The sequence below is a fragment of the Corapipo altera genome, unplaced genomic scaffold, assembly GCF_003945725.1.
Source record: "Corapipo altera isolate COAL_440 unplaced genomic scaffold, ASM394572v1 45, whole genome shotgun sequence".
In the NCBI taxonomy this organism is placed as follows: domain Eukaryota; kingdom Metazoa; phylum Chordata; class Aves; order Passeriformes; family Pipridae; genus Corapipo; species Corapipo altera.
The window spans coordinates 9,253,247-9,259,656 of NW_020884877.1; positions in this window are offsets into that span (position 1 = coordinate 9,253,247).

Below are 6,410 nucleotides of genomic sequence, written 5' to 3' on the forward strand. Positions count from 1 at the left end.
TGGATTTGCATGATAAACTGTCGAGCCTTGGAATGGGGCTTTTGTTTTTGAAATTAACTTCTGCAGCCAAAAGTTCAGGACAGGAGATAGTAATACATTTCAAGAGCTTGGCCAGTACAATCATATTCTTTAATATCAAGAAAAAAACCTCTCAGAATTTCCAATACAATTGTTCTCAATGTTTTTTCAAATTAAAGTATTTGTTTTTTCTTTCAAAGTATCTTTTTTTTTTCTTTTCAAAAATCTCTGTATTTTGAAATATTCAAACAATATTTAAAGAGCCACCATCAAAATCAAGCATTGAAATTTCTAGGAACAAATGTCTGATTTGAAGGCTCCAAATTATTATTTGTTTTACTTCTCAGCTCACAAAAAAATATCATTTTTTTCCCTTTCAGTCTGACTGAAATGAGTCCTCTTGACTTTCCAAATTTGCCAATGAAACACAAAAAAGTAATTATTCATTGAGTTCCAATGAATACTCTTCATAAAACTTCCAAATTATGCAAAGTAATCACCTTCTGGGAAATAGTTAGAGATCGTTTTATAGTACAAGCTTGCAATGTGACTCAAATGCCTCTTCACTTGCACACTATAACCTTCCTCTCTCATCTGACTATTCAGACTTTTGCCTTGTCTATGGTTTTGAGTTCATTCCCCCCCACACCCCCAGTACCACCATGAATCTTCTTTAGTTTTTCCTTTGCTTACAACAAAATATTCTTTATCTTTTGAGATATCAAATGCTGCCATCCTGTGAGGCAAATGCAGCTGGGAGGACAGAAATGGTTACATGACTTGGCTCTTGAAGTTGTAAAGCTTGTTGCTACTCTGATGGTGTCAGCAGGAAGGGCGAGGAGCAACCACCTGCCCCCGTCCCAGATACAGGGACAGCAGGGATGGCAGGGATAGCAGGGATAGCAGGGATAGCAAGCCTGGCCTGCCAGCTGCTGTTGCTCAGGATCTCTAGCAGAGCAGAAGTTCTTTTTTGGCACAGTGCGGAAGGGATTCTCTTCACAGAGGTCTGCCCTTGCAGGTGAACCTCTAGGGAAAACAAACACCAAGAAACACAACAGAAATAAGACACAGAAGTTCAAACTGAGGGTCCAGAAGCAGAGGAGGGAAAGGAAGAAGCTTTGATCTCCCCCTCTACTTGCAGCCACCCCTATCTCTTCATTTCCCCCTTCTCTGTGCCCTGTGACTGCAGGCACTGCACCAGTGAGTGTGGTGGGAAGCAAAGGCTACCAACCTCCTCCTCACCATCAACCAACGCTCTCCTGAAGTGAATCACATCAGTTCCTCCCCAACAGCCTCTCTGAAGCAGGACCCTGGCCTCACTCACCCACATACTACCAGACTTTTCAGCTGGTTAAAGAGGAACACACCTGCCTCTTGGTTTTAGTATTATTGCTTGCAATTTTTGCACAAGAAATGTTCTCTTTCCTGCACTTTTCACTCATGCATGGGGCCAGTGGGGCCCTAGGGTGGTTCCGTGGGTGCCGCAGGTGAGCACTGGTACTTCTCTTTGTGCTGAAATGGACAGCAGAACCGTGCATACCATGTGCATGGTAATCCATTTGCTCTGCATTTTCAGGGATTACCTACATTTTTATTTAACTTGCATTTGCTGATATGGAGATCCACTTGATTTAGTGCCGAGGGTTTCTTCAAGGCTTTTGCTTGACTCCCTGGTTTAATAGCAAATGTCATAAAGACCACAGTTAGCTGGTACCCTCCAAACTGTGTAAATGCCTAACACAGTTGTCTGAATAATTTTGGGACATTTTTTCCCCTTGACAGCTGAAAGCTTTCTACAAGAGTGTGTGTTTACAGCAACCATCATTCATTTAGCAGGAAAGGGAAGGCAGATGCCAGGGTATTTTGTGATCAAAGACAAGTTGGTTTTTTAATCCCAATGCCACCAAGAGTTCCAGTCCTTGAAGACTGGGCAAGAGCAGTGCTTAGCTGATGGCACCTTGTCTTTTAAGCTGCTTGTGTTCATTTCAGGGACATTGTGAAGCCCAGACAATCAACACGTTTTAGTGGCAAACCCTGTTTCATGTGTCTTGACTTCTGGTGAAGACATGACGAAAAGTTTATCTTTGTGCTCTTAAAGCTCCAGGCTGCAGGCACCTCTACTTTGCATTGGCAATCATCAACCTTCAAGAGGAAATTCTCCTCAGGGAGCAGCACTGTTTACCAACAAACTGGGCCACCTTTGCTGTTACACTGTGGGCACTGTTGTGCTGCTTTTGAGGTGCCAAAACATTCTTCTTGTGACAACAACCTTACACAAGGCAGCACTAAACCTTTCCCACCAAAAGAGGATTGGCGTCCAGTTAGTTCGTGCTACTGCCAAGTATCAGCTCTTATCTCTTAAGCTAAAGTAGCTGTCAACCTCCCACCTCAGCATTTCTTTCAGGTAGGCCAAAACTGCCATCTTTTAATGATTAAACTGGTGGAGTTTTACTGTATAAATTACTGTGATTCAAGTGAGAAGACATTGCACAATGTCTGAATTGTCTCATCACACAGAGAAGAAGGAAGGGCCCCTGTCCTGCAAGTGTGGTTTCACTGGCAGCCTGACCTCATCTAAGAGCAATTTCTACCAAAATGGGCAGGATCATTCCCTGCCCCCTATGTCCCTATCCCCAGCCCAGTGTCTCTCTCTTCCTTGTAGCAGCACTAGCCCTTGTGCAACTGTGCAACCTAAATCATATCTTTGTTCCAGTTCATCCCATAGCCAAAATAATCTCAGTGCCACCACAGCAGGGTGGGGTGGTGCAGCTGGAGGCCAAAGGGGTATTATGGATGGCGATGTCTTTTCTTGACAATACTGACTGAGATCAGGTAAAGCGGATCATGAAAACATGTCCTAAAATACTACCTAGCCCAAAACACTCCCAACAGTCAAGACAGGGCTGGAGAATTCCTCAAGGCTTTTTCCTCAACCATATACACTTTGTTTTTGTTTAAATCTTTCTGAGTCTTGACTCTCCAGTAGACCATATATAGTACCTCTAACATATAGTGAAAATAACTAAATCCTAATACAGTTGAGCAGTGTCAGATAAATCAGTGAAATGAAATTTATTTGAAATTTATTTCTGCACAGTTCCTGGTGAGGCACTTGAGGTTTTCTCACCTTTGACCTCAAAGGCCTCCTAAGCAATGACTGCAGTAGCAAAATCTGTGAAAACGGCACATTTGCTCTGATAGAAAAGGCTGAAGGAGGGCCTGATTTGAATGATGGCTGTGAGAAATACAACAGATATTTAATTTGGGCAGGCGACTATCTTCCAGAAACACACAGTTCATTTCAGAATCTAACAGACACGGCAAGTGAATGCTAAGGGCTTAAAGCAGGGCTGAGTTCTCCCTCCAAAAGAATCTGGGCATGTTAGGAACCTCAAGAGGGAGCTCAGGGAATAGGAGTTCTGGGTGCCCAGAATTTCGCTGCAGTTCCCTATATGTATAAGGTAAATCCTGTTGGATCAGCCACAGCCATAGGAATGATGTAGATGTCAGGAACCTTGCACGTATCTGTGTGAATGGCAGATGCTGCTCTAGGTGTTTGCCATAAGGTACTTTCTTCCGGAATGAATAGCTCTGGGCTTCAGGAATACTCTGGCTGCTGCCACACTGTTCTCCAGCAGCTGTGCCTGAGTGTTGTAAGGTATCTAAACTCAAAGATCAAGTGTTAGTTACCAGCTCATGGTGTTGGCAAGAGAACAGCCAGCCCTTACCCCGGGGCAGCCAGCAGGTGCTGTCGCTGAAGGGCCCCACACATGTGGAGTGGGGATGTTCCAGTACCAGCTCCAAATAAGCAGTTTGGGTGCAGTCTCTCAGCTTTACAGGGAGAGAGGTTTCCCCAGTAGTTGTCACTGATTTACTAATAGACACAAGTCATACAGTCTAAAGCAAGATTTAGCCCCAGGAAAATGGTGCAAAGGGAACATTTTTGCAAGCTTTCTGAGCCAAAGTTCCTGTAATTCTGGAGGCTGGCACCCTGAGGCTTTATAAGTAACTCACAACGTTCCTCCTTCTAGGAAGAACCTAACTTTTACATAAAAGAGTGGGCCTCAAATCTTAAAAACATTGTTAGTTTTACCCCTCCTCTGCCCTAAAATACACCCACACCTTCAAAGAGCATTTGGACAACGTTCTCAGGCACATGGTATGATGCTTGTGGTTGTCCTGTGCAGGGCCAGAAGTTGGACTTCATTGATCCTTGTGGGTCCCTTCCAAATCAGGATCTTCTGTGATTCTGTGATATACATGTTTAACATTTATGGTGGGGTCATCCTCACCTTAGAGTCAGGTTTTGTAATTTAGTATCTAGTCCTTGCAAATAGTGGTGTGGTTGTCATTTTAACAAGAAATGACAGCTGCTAACTGCTGTAACTTGCCAGCCCCCCAAAAAAGAGGAAGAGAAAAAAGATGGGGAATCTCAGTTTAATTTCTCTATAATTCAGCATCCCTCCAAAGTATTCAAGCGTAGACAATTAGGTAAAGACTCTGGTGTAAACGGATAATGAAAAAAATAACTTAAAAAGAAGTAAAAAATAAGCTGAGTATGTATTAATGTTCTTATCAGACCTCCTTGATAGATGGGCAGGGCAATATATATCCTTTGGCCTTTCCCCTTTGGCAAGTGTTGTGTGTTATCATGCAGTATATTCTTAGAAAAGCATCTGCCATACCTTCCAGAAGAATTCATTTCTCGCAAACCCTCCCCCTTTTCATTTTGAGAGCTGTGGGTTGGTACGAAGCGTCATTGTAAAATAGGTCTACCACAGCCAAATGTCACTTGACATGCTGTGTTCTCAGAACCAGCAATACCGTGCCCTCAGCACGAATGACGAAATACCGAGGGTAACTATGAAACGCGTGTGAGCCAGCAGGTCTTTCCTTTTGCGTCCTCCTCAGCACCGCTGGTCTTTGCTTTCAAGCTGAATGGCTGTCCAGCTGGGCCCCCCTCGCAGATGTCCTCAAGAAGGGAATGTGCTCCCTGCTTTTTCTACTCGGCGTTGCTCGCAGTCGTGCTGGGTAGAGCACAGCTGAGAGCTCGGTGCCCTTCTGCAGGTGACAGACCATTCGTACCAAGGTCCAGCCGCAGAGATTCGCACGGCCCCAGACAAGGCCCACAAGGCACATTGTGGCAGGTACTGCATGAGATAGGGAAAAGACACTATCAATATCACAGGGGTACAGCCCAAAGCTTGAACAAATCCAGTCCTTCAAGTTCATTTTTCAGTGCAGGGTCACTACACCATTCCCCAGTCAGCAGGTGAAGCATTGCAGGTATAGCATCCTGGTAGTTGTTCTGGTGGGAACCACTACACAGGAAAAAAACAGTGGAAGTCCTTTAGCCAAGTTTGTGCAGAGCCCAGTTCTCCTACGGGGAAATGTTTCATCATCACCACACATTGCTCAGTGCTGCTGTCTTCTTAATTTACAAGGCTATAGGAATATTACCACATGAGGATATCAGGCGAGAAGCCCAAAGTTTATCGGTAGTTTGGGAGCTCATGAGAAATGTAGGGAATATTTCCTGCTGTTCTGGGATGGAGTCATACTTTGTCTTGCACATGTTTAAACTAGGAAGCACAAGCTTAAACCTGGAATAGTTGACTAGATCAAGTAAAGCTTATTCCTGGGGTTTGTATTATGAGGCTTTGTTTACCAAGTGAGATGAGTGAGCACTATGAAGTGAACAGAGTAGTGAGAGCTGTGGTGAGCCTTCTGGAGCCTCCAGTTCCCTCATTTTGCTTTTCATTTGCTGAAAGAATCAGCAAGCAGACCCCTGACCTCTTTCTTCCCTCCCCACATCCTCTCATGTGGGAATTGTCCAAGCCTGTCCTGGGAGACCTCTAGTACTCAGCACTGAATGTCACCACTTTCGAGAACATTTGTTACTTTCGGAAATGCGTCAAATTCCTCTGGACCCTGGGGAGAGGCTGAATGGAATCTCAGCAGAAGAGGCACCTCCAAGCTCCTTTTCCCACATGAAGTTTTCTTTGGCCCAGCTCACAAACAGCCCATGTTGAACAGAGGACTGCAGCCCCTTGAGTGCAGCAGCCCGTTGCAGTAGGTAGTTTCCTAGAAGAAACACGCAGCTTTCCCACCGGTTACCTAACTTAGCCTCTTCTGCTTGCAGCAGTGCAGTCAGATGCATGCAAAGCTGAGGTGAAGCACATCCCAAAATCTGTAGGGTGCTGATAGTTAGGTCCCTGTAGGCCTTTAAAGGCAGAAGGAGAATTTTGGTCCGGATGGATCAGCAGGTAGAGAAACACTGCTTCTTGAGATACCAGGAACTGCCCCCTTTCCTCTCTGCCCTCCCGTTCCCAAGTGCGTGTGGCAGAAGGGCTGTGGGTCGGTGTGAATGTGAAGAGAGCCAGAATGCAGCC